This window comes from Podarcis pityusensis (genome assembly GCF_964106645.2).
Source record: "Podarcis pityusensis genome assembly, chromosome: 3".
Lineage (NCBI taxonomy): Eukaryota > Metazoa > Chordata > Lepidosauria > Squamata > Lacertidae > Podarcis > Podarcis pityusensis.
In genome coordinates, this window is record NC_138026.1 from 40,322,216 (window position 1) to 40,341,273 (window position 19,058).

Consider the following 19,058-nt stretch of genomic DNA (forward strand, 5'->3'; position numbering starts at 1 on the left):
ATCCGTTTTGGTGTCCGACATGGCGAAATTAGTATAAAAGTTTTTTCTAAAGCTTGCATTGTTCCAGGTTTTGAAACGAGTGTTCCTTCTAATTCCACACATGCATGGATAAATGAACTTGGAGTGGATTCCATGGTGAATAATGAATACAGCTCTGATTTCCTCCACCTGAAATGCTAAACTGAACTGAAGTCGCAAACTAAGCAACATGGCATAACCGAGTCTAAAAAAAAAAAAAGGTGCTGCAGACCTATGTAAATAAATATTGCAATCATCTTTACTGCAAGAAGCCTGCTTCGTTAGCAGGTGCAAATGGGGTTGTTTCAAATGGAAACAAAACTCAGTCAAAAGCTGAGCTCTGACCAAACATGTCACTTTCTCCATTGTGAGCTATTGTTAAAAGTTGCTGAACGCTTAGCTGATTTAATCCATTGCTGAGTATATGGCCATACCCTGAGTGAGCAGTATGCTGTGAATACTGAGGGCATGCTCTGTGGAATTTAGTTATCTCAGCAGGATTAAGTGGCAGGCTAGAGCGCTTGTATTGGGGCAGTTTTCTTCTTACATCACAAGTGTTATAAATGTCCATTCAGACACCATATAAATGCCCCTACAATGTAATAACTAACTAGAATATTACATTCTGACTACTGTGTGTGTGTGTGTGTGTGTGTTGTGTGTATAGGCCTTATTCTGGCTTCATGCTTTTTTACGCCACCATTTAAGAAAATGTAAGCACCGAAAAAGCCAATGACTGACAATCTAGATATGCTGGTTTAAAGTCCCATTTCTGTTTCTTCAGGGATGGGGAAAATCCCGTCATCCCTGAAAATGGACCATGGTTGCTGGAACTGATGAGTGTTGGAGTCCACTACCACCTGGAGAGCTACAGGTTCCCCATTTGACAAGTCACTGCTTATAAAATGAAAACAACAGTGACCTAGATTGAAGGTAAAAACATGACTGGGAAATTTCATTTGTGTTGTAAAAACTCTTTTAGGGTGTATGGAGCCTTCCTTAAAAACTTTACTGATCTTATCAAGTCTGTCTTTCGATTGCCCCTGAAAAAAATGTCAACTGTTTCCCAGGCAAGAGCCAACAAATTCACCTTGGTTTTCACATGAAGCAAATTTTGGCTGCCAGTTCTACTTATGGGGAGAAATGCAATAAATACAGAAAGTCACATCACATTGGGCTGCTGGGCCTGAGATTCTCCACTGCTGAGGTGAATGAAGGGAATGCAGAATTTTGTTGGGTAGGAAGCAGACAGGCTATTGGAGATGATTAGGACTTCGGGGAATTGGTGAAAATTAGCAGGGTGTAAATTATTCTCTGGCTTGGATTTTGAATTTGAATTAGTCAAGCCCCCAGTTCACATAGAACCCTTATTTTGGAAAACTTTAAAGTCATCTGCCGTAATGAATTCAGTTTTGCACGTGGTTGGTAATCCAGGAAAAGTCGCAAACACTAGCATTAAAGTTTATCATCAGAATGCATTGACTTACTCCTAGTAAGAAAACTAAACTTATTTGTGAGCACTGGGTATCTTGTAACAGATCCATTGGTCTGATAGGTTAACTTCGTATTAGTTGAGAACGAAAGGGATAAAAGAGTTAGTGACATTTAAGTCTGTTTTTATGTTATTATTATATTTTGGAGAACATAGCAGGAATGCCTTCAGGCTTTCCAGATCTTGTTATCTTATAGCAGATCTTGCAGGACACAGAAGCAAGTTGTTGATTAAAATCTCCAGCATTCAACTTCTATTATTCTGAACTTATTTCCAAACAGTTTATTGTTTTGAGCCTGACAGATAGCATTTAACCGTGACAACAGATGTTAATGAAAAGTGCTCAAAGGAGTTTTTTATGCTAAAAAAAATACGTATGCCAAACTATACAAAGAGGGGAAAATGCCAAAGTTGGAGTGGAGACGTTGAAAACAAATGAATAGTTTAGAAATGAAACAGCAGTCTTTCTCCAATTATTTTCAGTCAAGCTTTCCTTGGCAATATGCCCTGGGAAATCGACTCTGGAACAAATTCCACTGTGTATTATCTGTTATGGATGTGAAACATAAATATTAAAGTGGTACATTTTATCATCATGTCCTGTACATGAGTAACACAACCACAACATGTTTGTGTGTAAAAATGTCTCCAGTAGTAGGGCATGGTGATATTCTGCTATTATGATCAAAGAAACAAACAAACAAACAAACAAAAAACGTTGACCATAATACTGAACTTTACACCTAACAGATGTCATCTCCTACATACCCAACTGATCACTAAATTCTTCTATGTAGTGGCACCTTCTCTTTGGAGATCCCTCCCATTATATATCAAAGAGCCTTCTCTGTTGTTTTTCTGGTACCCGCTAAAGCTGTTCTCTCTAATGGGAGATCCAGTTATCTCAGTTGGTATCTATATAGGATTTGAATTGATGTTATGCCTGCATTGTGTTGTTGTTTTTAAACTCTCTCTCTCTAATTATATGGTTTTATGTATCTTTATTGTAAACCTATTTGATATTGTGAACCACTTTGATATTTTTATGAGATAGCAGTATAAAATATATTTTTTATAAATAAATAAAATATATGTAACTGTTTTATATATTTTAAACCACAATGAAATCACTTTGGGATTCTTCATAGGAAGCATTTCATGCATGAAATTAATAATGAAATGATAATAATAACTTCAGGCACTTGATGAATACCTTTTTGTTTCAGAAGTCACTTTAACTTCAGTTGTGCCATGCCTATTTATTGAACCTATGTTTCTCCCTGTGGTTTTGTTTGTTATAAACACTGTATTATTTGATTGATGGTTGCATAACCCACTTTGTGACCATCTATGGTGAATCACAGTCTATAAATATTGGAAATAAATAAGAAAATAGATCCATAGTTTTCCTATATCTGGCAGAGTAGCTGTGATATATGCATAGCTGTAAGATATTTTTGGCATCTCTTAAATATCAAAAGCACATTCCTGTGTACCATAAAGGCATGTACTAGCATTTGTACCTTTTGAAAGCAGGTAAGTAGTAGGGGCATCCATTTGAAAGTCAACCCATCTATAAAGGAATCACTTACCCAAGGCATATGATAGGAATTTCCTAGCCAAAGAACATTTCTTCTTTCTTTCCCTTTCCCAAGTTCGGCAACAACACACAGAAGGTCTATAAAGCAAGAGATATTGAAGTCACATTTTTTAGGGTTAACAATTGATTACAAGTCTCATTGAGAAAAAAGGCAAACAACCAGAATCCTGCCTTTGAATTATTGTTTCTGAAACTCTCGTCTTTCAAAAATGATTTGCCATGCAGTGCAGGTCAAAAGAAAAGATCAATATCTCTGTTGAACAATCTGTCCATTTCTGTCCAATTACGGTGCCGCAATGAAATTATCTTTGATTTAGTATATCTGTTCATACCACTTAGTTCAGCATTCTCTTTACCACAATACACATTTATAATTGGAAATAAGTACACTTGATTTCATTAGATCTTTCTTTCAAGTAAATATTTTGAGAAAGTCTATTTTCCCTTTCTTAAAAGCTGGGTAGATGGATTTGCTTGACTCAGGGCCAAACTAGACAATATCTGTGCGCATTTAACATGTCTGATGCTTGTTATAGCAACTGTGATAGGGAAGAATGACAAGCTGGACCACCCTACATGGGCAGAGGGAGCTAACTAATTCACCCATGAAATGTTCCTGCTGAAAACTGTTCTGTAACAGACTGCTATTAGCCCTGGGATGGAACTTCTCATTAATGCCAATGAAGAAGTAAGTGCAAATTGGGCCTGCAAAACCCAGGGTAGAGCTACAATGCCAGCTTGTGTGTCACTACCACTTATGGGCAGTGAGAGCCCCAGATTGGCTACCAGTGAACCTGCACAAATACTGATCTTCCCAGCCCCTACCCTTCTCAGTAAACAGCAACTGCACATTTACTGAAAGGCTAGCAATCGCAGCCATAGATGGCTTTCGGACGGACCGTTAGCTACTTCATTAACTTTGAAAGGGAACAATCAGGGAAAGTAATTGATTTGAAAATATCTGGCTGAGGTTTGTGTGTCTGCTGTGTGCTATGTAAAAAAAATAAAAATATATTTTACAATACGTATATTTCCAAATCAGCACACAACAAAATGGAACACAGACTTGTTCAAAATAAACCAATTGCAGCAGAATGGAAAATAACAGATGAAAGTGCAAATGAATACTAGACTGGATTGAGGTACGTTCATATGTTCCTAATAACAACCATATTTCAGTCTTTCATATATAAATGTTTGTGCTTTTATCAGTGCTCTTTCGTAGAATAAATGAAGTGGTGACACTCATATTATCAAAGTGCTGTTGGCGCCAGCACAAAATGGCTCCCAGGAGCAGCGGAAAAAGAGAGCTGCCTGTGCTCTTTATCAGGGAGTACTGCTACACACACACACACACACACACACACACACACACACAAAAAGCTTTGGCTTCTATCGCAATAGCACAAAGCATATTCTTTGTGCACATAATCATTATGGCATAATGAAACACTAACCAGCCTTTCCTATGGTATGTTTACCTGGCTTAAAGAACCCCCCAGTTTCAACCAGTGATGGGAAGTATTCTGTGGCTTCTGAATCTCACAATGGAAACAGTACAATGTCACCCCTCCCTGGTCTTCCTGCTAATTTTTTACAGCTGCTGATTTATTTCAAACATCTGGCTCCGGACCAGTTCCACAGTTCTCCTTCTAATTTCCATAACATCTCATCATTCCCAAAGATGTCCTCATATAACCTTACCAACATATGCTTTCTGTGCTGGAACTTGACCCCACATAATTGTAGTGGAGGCTAACTGAGTTGTGTCACTTTAAGTAGCCCTTGATCGCTCCGATGTGGCTCATTTTACCAATACATAGAAAGAAGAAGTGTGCTCATTTGACAGATATTTTATGAAAACTGTGACTGCATATCATAAACCTTATAGCCCGAGTAAGCGGGTGGCACTGTGGTCTAAGCCACTGCGATGGGGTGCGACAAATCCCCGCAACAGGGTGAGCTCCCGTTGCTCAGTCCCAGCTCCTGCCAACCTAGCAGTTCCAAAGCACATCAAAGTGCAAGTAGATAAATAGGTACCGCTCCGGCGGGAAGGTAAACGGCATTTCCGTGCGCTGCTCTGGTTTCACTTAGTCATGCTGGCCACATGACCCAGAAAAACTGTCTGCGGACAAACGTCGGCTCCCTTGGCCAATAAAGCAAGATGAGCACTGCAACCCCAGAATCGTTCGCAACTGGACTTAACTGTCAGGGGTCCTTTACCTTTTTAAAGCAGAACTCATGCAGAGAAACAGGTTTGCACGTGTCAATCCCCTCATGGATTGCGAAAATAAATTAAAAGCAAATTAGAGAAAAACACTGTGAATTCTGTGATCTAAAAAGAAGTGGACTGAGGTGTGTCAGGAAGAACCTCAGATGCATTTTTATATCAGGAACCTTAAGGCAGCTGAAACTGGCAGCTGATTTGGAGGTAATTTTACAGCATTGCTTAACTATGTATTATGAATAAACTTTATATTTCTGCCACTTTATTAAAGGAAAAATGATTATGAAGGAAAATTGTAGAGGTATTCACAGTGGCTGCGAGATATAATGTTTTTTTTGGGGGGGGGGTTGTATAAAGGAAATCTGACTACATATCAACAGGTAGATGGTATCTGAGCTACAGGTAGTAGTATGTAGTCAAGTAATTCACCCTCTCCTCTGAGAAATCTGCCCTATAGTCTGTGGGAGAGCCATAGAATTTCCAGATCAAGTTTGGAATTTGTTGGGTTCAATCTTGCACCTGAACATTTATATCAAATCCACATATTCCATTTGTAATGTTCATCTCAAGTTCAAACTCTTAAAGCAGTCTTGGTATCAAAAGTGATATTTCAAGAGTTGATGGAAAAGTTAAATCACTACTGCAAGAAAACAAGCACTGGAAGAAAATGTGAGGTGTCAAACCAATGAAATTTCCCATTTACTTCCATATGAATGTGAAGCAGATTCCATGAAAATATGGTATTCTTTGATATAGCTGCCACAATTTTTAGAACAATATTATGTGTTTTGGAAACTGCAGCATTCCATCCAAATTGTGCTTCTGGCAAATTTCAGCCACAGCTCTAGTAATGACTGGTGGCCTGTTAAGTTGTAATGATCTCTGGTCCTTATTTTAAAATTGAGCAATGTTGTCTAGCAGTAAGAATGAGAAACAAGCTCTTTGACATGATTGTGTTGGCTTTGGTGCGGGAGCTATGGCAAGTTCACAGGGTTCCTTAAAACCTGCAAAAGATGGACTCCAGGGAAGGATTACATATGTAAAAATAGGATAAAATAGAAGTCACCCATGTACAAAATCCAAAGGAGATGCGTATAAGCTCAATTCATAACAGAATTCAGAGAAACCAAATTCCCCAAGGAAACATCTTGATTTTCTCTAGCCTATCCAATAGGCCAGTAGATGTGATTGTTTTCTGAACTAAAACTCAGTAGACCTGGTAAGTTAGAACTGTTAGGAAAGCATGGTTTGATTCCCCTACATTGCAAGCAGGAGACTTGTTCACTGGAGTTTAGTGTTATCTTTCCATATAAATCAGGAATGATAGAGCTGATGCTATATTTTGCCCTGTCCTATTAGTAATGACAGGCTCTGTTAGCTTTTAAATCATATTAAAGCAGTGGTTCTTTCATAATTATATATACTGTAACTGTGAGCTGAAGGAGACTACAATTGTTCTTCCTCCTGGCACAGCTGAATAATTGCGTACAAAGATTCCTGAAGTGTTACATAATTTTTTTGTTCATCCTCATAAATTCAGCTTTATGGGGAAAAGAAATGAAATTTTAAGAAACTGAAGTTGGCCTATTCAATATAATTATTGCATCTGTATTATTAGATTCATTTTTTAAAGGGAATCGTCCAACAACATTATCTCATTTCCAGTTCATTTGCAAAAATCAGCACAGAATATTTAATTTACTTGCCCGTTGAGAGATTTTTTTTTATCCTTTCCTTCAAGCACAGTTTTCCCCTAGGGTGGATTTACAAAAGTATAAGATGAAATGCTGGCCATAAGAAGAGATTGGCGATAGCAAATGTTAACTACAGTAACAATAGGAGATAAAAACAAAAATAATCCAAAAAGAGATTGGCAGTTATGTCAATTTCAATTTCTCTCAGTTGTCCTTTTTCCAGTCTTAAATTTGTTTTTTCATATTTTCACATCAGCTTGCAATCTCAAAGTTTAAAAAATCCTCATGAAAATTCATCAGTGCAATTTCACCCTGAGTGTACATATTTTAAATGATTTTTTCCTAACATACACATTTTTTGCAAAGCAACTTTCTCTCATAAAAAGAGTTTTCGTGTCTTATTTTCATTTATACCATAGTATATGTATTCTTGTACCTATGACTCAGCTGTACAAAATTCAGATAAGTGCAAATTTCAAAGGGTGGCTGTGTTTTGGTCTGCATGGTGTGTGTTTTTTAAATGCAGATTAGGCAAATTCACCTTTAAATGCAAACTGAACTGAATTTATCCCTCATTCCTAAATCCATAGATACCCTTGATAACTGGCTGACTGACCGAACCCAAAGGGTGCTCATCCATGGTTCCTCTTCATCCTGGAGAAGAGTGACTAGTGGGGTGCCACAGGGTTCTGTCTTGGGCCCGGTCTTATTCAACATCTTTATCAACGACTTGGATGATGGACTCAAGGGCATCCTGATCAAATTTGCAGATGACACCAAATTGGGAGGGGTGGCTAACACCCCAGAGGACAGGATCACACTTCAAAACGACCTTGACAGATTAGAGAACTGGGCCAAAACAAACAAGATGAATTTTAACAGGGAGAAATGTAAAGTATTGCACTTGGGCAAAAAAAATGAGAGGCACAAATACAAGATGGGGGACACCTGGCTTGAGAGCAGTACATGTGAAAAGGATCTAGGAGTCTTGGTTGACCACAAACTTGACATGAGCCAACAGTGTGACGCGGCAGATAAAAAAGCCAATGCAATTCTGGGCTGCATCAATAGGAGTATAGCATCTAGATCAAGGGAAGTAATAGTGCCACTGTATTCTGCTCTGGTCAGACCTCACCTGGAGTACTGTGTCCAGTTCTGGGCACCACAGTTCAAGAAGGACACTGACAAACTGGAACGTGTCCAGAGGAGGGCAACCAAAATGGTCAAAGGCCTGGAAACGATGCCTTATGAGGAACGGCTAAGAGAGCTGGGCATGTTTAGCCTGGAGAAGAGGAGGTTAAGGGGTGATATGATAGCCATGTTCAAATATATAAAAGGATGTCACATAGAGGAGGGAGAAAGGTTGTTTTCTGCTGCTCCAGAGAAGCGGACACGGAGCAATGGATCCAAACTACAAGAAAGAAGATTCCACCTAAACATTAGGAAGAACTTCCTGACAGTAAGAGCTGTTCGACAGTGGAATTTGCTGCCAAGGAGTGTGGTGGAGTCTCCTTCTTTGGAGGTCTTTAAGCAGAGGCTTGACAACCATATGTCAGGAGTGCTCTGATGGTGTTTCCTGCTTGGCAGGGGGTTGGACTCGATGGCCCTTGTGGTCTCTTCCAACTCTATGATTCTATGATTCTATGATTCTTTTCATATTAAATTTCTACACAGTTCTCTGGAGCAGATCACATGAAAGGGAAAGAATTATATAGACTCTTTGCTCACCCAGATGCTTCTATGCCTACAATGAACATTTTGGAAGCTAGGACCAGTCCTTAAAAGGTAAAGGGACCCCTGACCATTAGGTGCAGTTGTGACCGACTCTGGGGTTGCGGCACTCATCTTGCTTTATTGGCCGAGGGAGCCGGCGTACAGCTTCCGGGTCATGTGGCCAGCATGACTAAGCCACTTCTGGTGAACCAGAGCAGCACACGGAAACGCTGTTTACCTTCCCGCCAGAGCGGTACCTATTCATCTACTTTCACTTTGACGTGCTTTTGAACTGCTAGGTTGGCAGGAGCAGGGACTGAGCAATGGGAGCTGACCCCGTCACGGGGATTCGAACCGCTGACCTTCTGATTGGCAAGTCCTAGGCTCTGTGGTTTAACCCACAGCGCCACCCCCATCCTAGGACCAGTCCTTACATTATAGTATAGGCCATGTACTCACTTCCATTGCCTCTTGACTACTACTGATCTTGCATTATCATGGGTACCTCTGACAGAAGCCAGTGTGGTGTAGTGGTTAAGAGCGGTAGTCTCGTAATCTGGGGAACCGGGTTCGCGTCTCCGCTCCTCCACATGCAGCTGCTGGGTGACCTTGGGCCAGTCACACTTCTTTGAAGTCTCTCAGCCTCACTCACCTCACAGAGTGTTTGTTGTGGGGGAGGAAGGGAAAGGAGAATGTTAGCCGCTTTGAGACTCCTTAAAGGGAGTGAAAGGCGGGATATCAAATCCAAACTCTTCTTCTTCTTCTTCTTCTTCTTCTTCTTCTTCTTCTTCTTCTTCAGAAATGGAGTACCAAGTTGTCTGACTGGAGTTATGCCAGCGTCAACACCAACATGGAGAGAAAATGTAGCCAGTGTTCCAAATTGCGTATTCTTTTAAAACAAACTACACAAATCTCACCCCGTTGATCCCCTAAGCAAACATGAACAAACATCAGCTTTGGCTTGGTAGATTAAGCCTTCATTTGCAATGAATCCTAGCTTCTTTCCAAGTTTCAACAAAACCAAACCCAGTGTGTTGGCATAGTCGAGATGTGCAGGTTAAGTGAACAAGCATGATGTGAGCTATTTTCACTTTCCCAGCTAAACAGTTTGTTGGAGCTCAAAGGCTAGATCTATTTTGAAATAAGGCATTGCAGTGGGAGGGAAACAATGGGAAACATTTTAAATATTTGGGGGGAACAAATTCTGCATCAACCGAAGTTGGATCTAGGCCGCATCAACAGAAGTATAATGTCAAGAGCAAGGGAGATAATAGTACCACTCTATTCTGCCTTGGCCAGACCACACCTGCAATACTGTGTCTAGTTCTGGGTGCCACAATTTAAAAAGGAGATTGACAAGCTGGAACACGTGCAGAGGAGGGCAACCAAGATGATAAAGGCTCTGGAAACCAAGTCTTATGGGGAATGGTTGAAGGAGTTGGGTATGTTTTTCCAAAGATGAGACTGAACTAGGGAAGGGGGGTCAGGTATGTAAGCATGGGGGAGGGGGGACACCAACCTAACTATCAAATAAAAAAGTATCAGAACCGGGATATTGAGGCCAACAAAAGTTGGGCTTAATATGTAGATTTCTGGCAAAGTTAATATATGGCTGTCTGCTGCGGGGTGTACAGGCAGGGTGAAATCCATGGTCCTATACTGCACATAGGGTCTGTACCAGCCTTATTTTTCTAATGGCATTTTAGGTTTGTCAAAGGGCTGCATCAGGGGAATGAAATGGTAGTGAAGTCCGGGCTACATGAACACACCAATTGGGATGCAAGTCTGGCTCTACTGGGGCCTCCATGTATTCAGACCTCCCAGTTGCCTCACCCCTCCTTCCACTAAGCAGCAGTGACTCTGCTGCTAGAAGGTTATTGCTCCTGAATGAAACAAGCTCAACCCCACAGCCCCTGAAATTCTAAAGAAAGGACCCTGAGAGATGCAGAAAAATGGAAGCCTCAGCACTCATTTGGCACAGCACTCATCGGAAGGCTTCCTAAATGGGACTGAAAAAAATCAGATATTAGTTGAAATGGAAGTGCTTGTACTGTGCTTCTTTACGTATTTTCCTTCTGCACTCACAAGGCAAATTGGAATAGCTGGGACCGTGGAAAATGGGAGTAATTTCAACAAAAAGTATGAGCTGAAGTAATGCTGCTTTTACCAGAAGTTGAAAATACTATTACTATTTGCATTAGGTCTACATTTTATTTTTGTCTCTTCTGCTTCTGTTTTTCAAATTTTATTGCTTGTCTCAACCCTCTGACATTTTAAAAGTGTGAAGAATATTTAAAATAGTTTCCTATATCCTTGACCACTCCTAATATCATTTCATGTCTCTGTCAGACACTAATTAAGACCATCTTCTTTTATATTGCATTTAGAAGCATATAAATCCAAATAAATTTCATTTCTTTAGTATGGTTTATATTATTTTGGCAAAGGAACTTTCCACCCCACCCCCGTCAAGTGGGGATATTTAGGTTTTACTTAGTAAGGGTTTGAAATAAGACCAGTTTAAATTTAGCCTGAGGTGACAGACATTTATTTTATTTACTTGACCTACAAATGTCCTTTTAAGATTTATTTTAATTATAACTTCTCTTTTCTATTATTTTTGGTAGATACTATCATCAGACCAAACATGAAGATGCCTCTTTTTCCCTCCCCTATGGAAAAGCGGCGCCAGGTACTCTGAACCTAGTCACATTTATTTGAAAGTAAATCCCATTAATTTCATCAACACAATTCAAGACAACTGAATTTTATCAGGTCATATGCTTGGGTTGCTTTAACTGAAAATACAGTGGTACCTCAGGTTACATACGCTTCAGGTTACATACACTTCAGGTTACAGACTCCGCTAACCCAGAAATATTACCTCAGGTTAAGAACTTTGCTTCAGGATGAGAACAGAAATTGTGCTCCGGTGGCGCGGCGGAAGTGGTGCTAAAGCTAAAGTGGTGCTTCAGGTTAAGAACAGTTTCAGGTTAAGAACGGACCTCCGGAACAAATTAAGTACTTAACCCGAGGTACCACTGTACATTGCTGCTGGTTTTAATGAGTCTCTGTGTGGTTAGCTGTTAGGATTACATATGTCCTCAAGTAGATTAGACTACTAATGCCAAGCCTCTTGAGCACTACCATAACCAGCTGTTGGGTTTAGATGCTCTTCTCACCAGCAAAGACTTGACTGAACCTGTCCAAATTCTGAGGCTGCGCTTGAGCCTGAGATGAAAATTGCTGCAATCAACTTGCACTGCGGCCACCACAATAGCACATGGTGGATCCCAGCATGATCCAGTAAGGATAATGAAAAGCTGCAGAACTCGAGTGACTTAACTTGCAAGATGTAAGGAGGGTGTTTGTGATGTGGGTATCTCCCATCAGACATCGCTCCTCTACTCAGAGGCGAAGCTGCATGCTCCGTTACTGGGGGCAGAGAGCAGGCGGGGGCGTGGCTGGCGCCCCTGGGGGACGTGGCATGCATGGGTGTGGCACACCTCCTGCGAGGACGTGGCGCGCAGCCTGCAGGAGTGTGACACACATTCCGGGGCCCGACATGCCACCTGTGGGGGTGTGGCGCCCAGCGTGCGGGGGTGTGTGTGTGCGGTGCATGTCCAGGGGGTGCCGCGATGGCACCCTACCGGAATAGTGGTGCCGGGAGTGATCCGCTCCCTCCGCACCCCTGTTCATCCACCAGTGCCTCTACTACTGGGATGTGTCCTTGCCTCTTTGACAATTAGTGGTTTCAAATAATAGACTAAGCAGGAGTCCAATGATCTACCTCAAGCACAGGCTTCCTTAACCTTGGCCCTCCAGATGTTTGAGACTACATTTCCCATTATTCCTGACCACTGGTCCTGCTAGCTAGGGATCATGGGAGTTGTAGGCCAAAAACATCTGGAGAGCCGAGGTTGAGGAAGCCTGCTCTAGCACTATGTTCCTCCTAAGTAGCCTTGTCTTCATAATATATATTGGCTTTATATTTATTGCATTATACTTCATGACACTGCCCTGACACCCAAGGAGGTCCGCCATGTAAGTACTGAACTTATCTGATAATCAGTCAGTTTGTAACACAGCCTTAACTAGCATGGCACCCTCCAGACTACAACTGGAACTGATAGGACTTGCACTCCAAAATACAGTGGTACCTCGGGTTAAGTACTTAATTCATTCCGGAGGTCTGTTCTTAACCTGAAACTGTTCTTAACCTGAAGTACCACTTTAGCTAATGGGGCCTCCCACTGTCGCCACACGATTTCTGTTCTCATCATGAAGCAAAGTTCTTAACCCAAGGTACTATTTCTGGGTTAGCGGAGTCTGTCACCTGAAGTGTATGTAACCTGAAGCATATGTAACCTGAGGTACCACTGTATATGGAAAGCAACAGTTTGGCAAAGGCTGGAGGTGGGGATGTGGATGCTTGGGCCCAAAGGCCATCTTTATCTGGTCCTCAGGGCTCTTGCTAGGCCAGTGCTCTTCAACAGGAGGCATCCATTCTCCCCAGGCTGCACCCTCTTCCTGCCATTGGTCCATATCTTCTTCAACTGTTTTTCCCTGGCTGGGATGTCTCTTTTGTTTTCTTATAATGGCAATGGCGACCACCTGAGAGGTGCTGGAACTGAGTTCCAGCTGAAAAAAAGCCCTGGCCCTTCGGCTGGACAAGGTTACCCACGCCACCTGGAAGCCTTGTTTGAGAAACACTTTTCACCCTGACCCTAGAGATCTTTAGCTGGAAATAGATTTAACTGAGGAACCCAATGCTGTGTAAGCTTCTTTAGGAATGTACCTTTTGTTCATACCACCTTATCCTTCATCCCAGTAAAATTCTAAGCTGACTCTTTAAATAAATATGTGTAATGAAAGCTTTGGCTCCTGATACAAAAGCAGCCTCACCTTCGAAACTGGCACATTTTCACTTAAAGTGAATAAGGTATGTACCAGATGAACATTTAAGAATTATATTTTTAGGTACTTTTGCCAATGGTAGGTAGGCAGAGAATGTGAGTGGTTAATGCCGTTATGTAGTTTAGTTATTTGGTGGCACTGGGTTCACTTGTATATGGATGGAGTGAAGAGTTTCCTGTCCTCCTCCTGTTCTTCTTGGAGTGAGAAACAATAAAGTTTTTGCCTAGATTCCTGCCTGGGGTGTCCTTCCGTGACAGGCTGAAAAAAGAAAAGTTTTTAGAAGCTTAAGCACTCTTGAAATGTTACGCTTCATTCCTAGTTTTCTGAATAGATTTGAATATTTATCTTGGTTCAAAAATGCTTCTTCCTTCTGATATTACTTGCCTCTGGGCATGTTTGCTGTTTTCTCCCATTACAAGAGCTGTACTATTTAGTCGGGGAGTAGAAAGATGCTTAAGAATATTGGAGCTAAATGCTCCATTTGCATCTTTCTCCAGTCTTCTTATGTAACCTGAAATATTTTTTAGTGCCCAGGACTTCAAAGCTGTTAAAAGTGTTGTGTTTCTGACTGACAAATAGAACGCTCTAGAAAAGCAATTAAATGTTTTTCTAAGAACCGGAGAAATTCATGCAGCTCTTAAGTGGAACTCTGCATTTCCTCCAGTATTTCCTGACTTGTACGAGGCCTGAATGATTCATTATGCCCCTGTTTTCTGCTCACCAGTAGCTACAAAGTGAGCTGTAATGAGAGAAAGTCGCAGCCAGCAAAACAGAAGCACTTCTTAGTCTGAAACGCACCTACCAGCAAGCCATGGGAAGGATACATACATTCCTTCATCTGATTTATTGGTCACACTAAGTTAAAGGACTGCCAGACACGATGCCCATTTAGCATTCTAATGGTTTTTATCTAGATTTGGATCCTCATCATGCAATTTCTGCCTGGAGTTGCACAATGGAAAAAAGAGGTGAAAGGATCCTGGACTGGGGACAATTTTATGAAGCTGAGGCTGATATTAATAGGGGAAATTCTTCTGAAAATTAGAACACAGGATGCAAATGATTCTTTCTTTTTTTCTATTTGCTTCTCCATTTCCTGTGGCCATATCCCAAGTTATTAGAATGTGTGGAGGTCATAATTATTTTCCATGCCATGTGAATCACTTACTGTAGAGGACCAATACTTACATAACGGTGGAAGGCAATGTAAATGTTCCAAACAGTGGAGGCTGCTGCAAATGCTTTGTGGTGGTGGTGGCACACCACAGAAGAATAGCACAACAATTGGTAATGTGTGTTGAGTCCAAGTTTTGGAGGGCCCACCATCCATGTAACCTCTGACAATGAATTCACCTCCATCCTGCCATTATCACAGCCTTCATTTGTAGCTCTTCCTCTTCCTCATGATTGCTGCCACCTGCTTGCTTGCTGATCAGTCAGGTGGTGGTACATCTGTTGCTCCACCTTCTTCAAGCTAAAGCAGATCCAGCTGGGATGTGGGACCTTGGTAGATGCTCCACCATGTTGATGTTGGGTGCCAGTTCTGTTTACAAATGGAGGAGGAGAATGACGGGGGCTGCTGCCTTCACACCCTGTTTGTAGCCCCTTGTAAGCATTTGGTTGGCCACTGCTGGAAACTGGATTCTGAGCTATATGGGATCTGGAATGACATAACAGGTCTCTCATTCTTTTATTATTTTCAAATATAATGCTTCCACAACGCTCATGGTCTGTTTTGTGCGAGAGCTTCCACATGAAAATTGTGACTGAACATAAGAACGTTAAGAAAAGTCTTGATGAATCAGACCACGGGTCTACCTACTTAGCACAACCTCTTATTTTTAAATGTGTCTGGCAGCCCCTGCTCAGAGTATGAAGGCACACTTGAACCTCTTATTAGCTATGATGTAGGGTGAGTAGCTTTTAATACAGACCTTTTAATCCATGAGACCATTCGCCAGCACCACATCTTGTGTCAGCAAATTCCATGAGTTAATCATGTGTCATTTGAAGAAGTACATTCTCTGCTCTGTCCTGAATCCACTGACCATCTTTTACTAATCTCTAATATCATGGGGAAAGAAGAAGAAATTATTGACTTTCTTCACTTCGGGCATAAAAGTTTTAATCTGTATTAAATGCCCTCTCACTGCACTTAGCCATTTTCTAGCTTTACAATATTATTTTTGATGGTTGATTCCAGAGTTTGGGAGCTGACAAATCTGTGCTGAGCCAAACCTGGGGGCGGGGAATGTATTCTCCCAATATGCTGCTTTTGTGGCATGCACATAATGGAATGGCATTCTGGTTTCAGCAAAGTGATAGCAAACCACAATGTGAAAAGAGACCTGAACTACCATGTTAACTGTCTTGTGCAATTACATTTATTTCTTCTGTGCTTCCCAACAATTTGTCCAGTACAGTAATTTAACATTTTGATAAATCAGGATCACCCAGCGCATCTTCTTCAGTCAGTTTTGCTGGATTGTAAGATTGGGACACCACTAAGTGAGCACCACCAGGACTGGACACCACTAACTAGACACAACAAAGACTGGAATGTGAGGTTAGGAGAAAAGGAGTCTCGTCTGTGCTTGGCTATCTTAATTTATGGCACCAGTTCTTTGAGTGTATTGTGAGGGCTGCATTCCTGCTTCTTCCTTGACTCAGTATACTAGAGGCCTGTGGGGGAAGTTTAGATCTTGACAACAGTGCACAATTAAGTAGTACTATGGACCTTTGAGGCACACTTACCCCAAAACATGGCCACTATTGGTCTGTTAGATCATGGGAATACATTCTTCTGGTCACGTTTAAAGCTGAAATTCCTTAATTCACACTTTCTCTGATTTTTTCCAGTGCATTTCTCCAGCCAAGTACTTCGTAGGAAAATGCGCATACTAGGGTAAAATGTACATACAGATGCATATATTACTTTAAATAACATAAATTGGGTTATATTGGGGAGGCAATGCTTAGTAAAAAATGTGTATATAGGCAAAATTACATACAAATAGGAGAAAATGCTGATAAATTTCCATGAGAGCTTTTTTTTAAAAAAAAAACTTTAAAAAACTGAAGTGCTAATGTGTAGATGTGGAAAAAATGAAATTGACAGATTTGCATATCTCTATATAAACATTAGCCTATGAACAACTTATGAGTAACGACATGTGTCTATAAGTTGTTCACTCTTCTATATTTGGTGACTAGGTAAAGTCATTAATTTTGGTGACTAGGTAAAGATCAAACGCATCAAACGCATCCATTCTTAAGGAAATCAGCCCTGAGTGCTCACTGGAAGGAGAGATCATGAAGCTGAGGCTCCAATACTTTGGCCACCTCATGAGAAGAGAAGACTCCCTGGAAAAGACCCTGATGTTGGGAAAGATGGAGGGCACAAGGAGGAGGGGACGACAGAGGACAAGATGGTTGGACAGTGTTCTCGAAGCTACAAACATGAGTCTGACCAAACTGCGGGAGGCAGTGGAAGACAGGAGTGCCTGGCGTGCTCAGGTCCATGGGGTCACGAAGAGTCGGACACGACTAAATGACTAAACAACAACAAAGTCATTAATTTAAGATATTTACAATGTGGCTCAAAGCTCATGAATTTCACCCAACACTAATTGAATCCACCTGGTTCACTTCAGTTTGTGGAATGTTCTTCATCTGCAGAGGATTTCTTAAAACTTGACATAGTGGGGCGGATTCTGCAGTCTGGAAATCATGAACATATTTCAATAAAAAATGTAACAGAAAGAAATAAAATGGCATGATATAAATGGGAAGGGAAACTGGAAGAGGACAAAGTCCATCTGCAAAGCTTATCTATCCATTAAAAAAACCGAACCTTTCTATAATTGTTGTATGAAATCTTCTCCATCAATGATACTGTAATATTTTGTCATCTAAGAGTTTTTAAGCCCTGTAATAGCTTAGGGATTTGGTTCTCTGTCCCAAAGCACACACTTCTGTACAACCACTCTGGTGCTTGAGTCTCCATGTTTGTAACCCAGGGAAGTGGAAACCTTTTAAACCTGGGGGGCACATTCCCTTGTGGGCAAACATCCAAAGGCCACATGCCAATGGTGGTGGGGGGGAGGATAAGGCCAGTAGCAAAAGTGAGTGGAGCAATGGGTGACCTTTGGACAATAGGCTTCAGCAATGCAATAGTCACACACATTTTTTACATATATATCCTCCTTCATCCAAGTAAGCAAGAGGCATTATCCCTGTTCAATGATAAATTTCAGGCAGGCCAGAGCACTCAAAGTTGGTAAGAGATGTGGTGAAGGGGCAGAACCCAGGGCAAGTCCCGAGCAGCCTGGAGGGCTGCATTTGAGCCCTGGGCCTGGGGTTCCCCCACCTCTGATATGACCTTTCAATTTTGTCCAAGATTCATAGGAAAGTGTATGTTGCTGTATGAATCACATGTCCCTACAGCTCTAGTAACATTCTACCTTCTCCCCCTTCAACCATTATGTACAGAATAAGTGACCCCTAACAGATCTTTGCAAATTATGTATTGGTATAGAGATTATGCCAGCTACTGTATTCTTGGGGGCTGAATCTACAGAACATTCTTGGTCTGGAAATGTATTTTGCTGAACAAACTGACTCCCTTCTGGGTAGTAAAGTTCCATAACACAGTTGGAACCATCTAGCAGTCAGGGCTTCCAGTTACGGTGCACATGGGATCCAGAACAGCATTCTCCACAAGGAAGTGCATTCCTGTCTCTTCGTGCATGTTGTATACAAAATCCAAAGGACATATATGACACAGAAGTGTGGAATATATTTATTACTTAAAGCTTGAGCACATTCTGCCCCCCCCCCCCCGGACCAGAGTTAAAACTGTAGACAAATATGTTATCATCCCATTATTAAATTTTGGTGGCCCTTCTGGGGGCTACATAGAATTATCTCAGGAGTTGTATGGAGCCTCTGGGCCACCAATTGGCTATCCTCGCATTCAAGGGTTACATAAGTCCACAGTGAGACATCGAAAGCAGGATTCCCATGGAGCAGACACAAATACTGTATTCGCAGCCACACTGTGAATAGTGTTCTATGTTCTCAGCTGTTATTTGACTTACTGAGCAATGGCCAATATGCAAGCTCTTGCTCCAGCAGATGAATTTGGAGCCAGCTATTACTCAGGTTGGGCTGAAGTAAAAAAACTCCCAACCCTCACAGAGCATATGAGAGCCAGAGATCTGGTAGCGCCGAGTTAACTCTTTGTCCTCTTTTCCATTTCCCAAGCGATTGCCATTAGCTCTTTATTTTACCTTAAATATTCATGCTACAGATCTGCAGGTGTGTTCCTGTATATGCAGCAGTGGCTCACAAATATTTCAGTGGCCACACCCAAACACTGGGAATCTGCAAAAACTA

General features: G+C 41.3%; 1 long non-coding RNA gene across 1 annotated transcript; it reads left to right on the forward strand.

Moving 5' to 3' along the window:
• The first annotated feature begins 810 nt into the window (after positions 1–810).
• LOC308473412 lies at positions 811–16,918 on the forward strand. The gene is made up of 3 exons (XR_013984078.1): positions 811–951; positions 11,372–11,436; positions 16,901–16,918. It is a non-coding gene; the product is annotated as an uncharacterized lncRNA (long non-coding RNA).
• Positions 16,919–19,058: the final 2,140 nt, after the last annotated feature.